Raw genomic sequence first — 1276 nt, 5'->3', positions numbered from 1 at the left:
GGGAGGGGGGGGTCTGGATGGGAGCCAGAGAAAACAGAGGAGACGGAATCCTGGCTGCAGGCCAGAGCTGGCAGCCCGCGTTTATGAATTAAATTCACATTTTCACGCGTTTCAATGGAATCCGGATTCCACAGAGGTGAATTCATTCAGAATTCATTCACCTCCGTGGAATATGAAGCTACTTCTTGAATCTGGAGGCAGTTTCATCTCTACACTGAAGTAAGAATAGATACAAACAGATAATAAGTGCTGCATTAAACGTTAAGTCCATTTACAGCCTTTTGATTTACACAACTTCATTGAAAGTTAACTGTACATCTACTCAAGCTGCCTGTAGGTGTAACTTACTGTCCTGTAAGTTGATACGAAACATCTGAAAACAGCAGCCTACCGATATCTAATGAAAAATTATACGCAAATGTAACATATGAATATATATTGAATTTCCATATATGACATTCTGTATATGTACATATAAAATAAAAACAAAATTATATATAAAACCTATTTGAAAATGGACCTATTTCATATATGGACATATATATTTGCCAATACAAATATGTATGTTTATGTGTGCTTATATTGTAGACAAGTTACATATATATATATATATATATATATATATATATATATATATATATACCAAAGCCTTTCAGTAAATCTTATTATATACAGTAGGGTCTAGGGAAATGGGAAGATAGCCATGTTTAAAATTAATGAGCGCTTGATAATAAAAACCTATATAAACATATAGAATATGTTCTTTTGGTAAACTAACACATATAAGTTAAATACACATTGTTAGCATTTATGGTTGCAACATATTGTAATATAAAAATTATTCATATAGATATTTTTAATATATGTACATATACAAATTTTACTATGGGTGTTATAAACTTCATATCTACAGAATGTATATATGTGATAATAATATATTATATCATTTACAAGTGGCATATATATATATATATATATAACTCTTTATATAGGGACATATATGTCATATTTCAAATATGGTGATATTTTCAAACATTTAGTGAACTGTGAAATTCCATGTTGCATATGTGAAATTAAAACTCACAATCAGTGAATTTGTATTTTAAATGTAAAAATGTCCAAAACTCTCCAGGTTGAAAAGTTCATGTTCATGTGTGAAGTTGAACTTTAAATGTGAATTTTTTTATTTTAGTAGAAATTTTCACCCTCTTTTCTACAGTTGCTTTCAATCTGTGTCTGTTTGTTTAAAACGTTCACATTCCTGTAACCTTCCCCT

The sequence above is a fragment of the Seriola lalandi genome, unplaced genomic scaffold (assembly GCF_002814215.2).
Source record: "Seriola lalandi dorsalis isolate HSWRI2012SDOR001 ecotype SW California unplaced genomic scaffold, Sedor1 jcf7180002054407, whole genome shotgun sequence".
Classification (NCBI taxonomy): Eukaryota; Metazoa; Chordata; class Actinopteri; order Carangiformes; family Carangidae; genus Seriola; species Seriola lalandi.
This window is presented reverse-complemented; position numbering follows the sequence as displayed.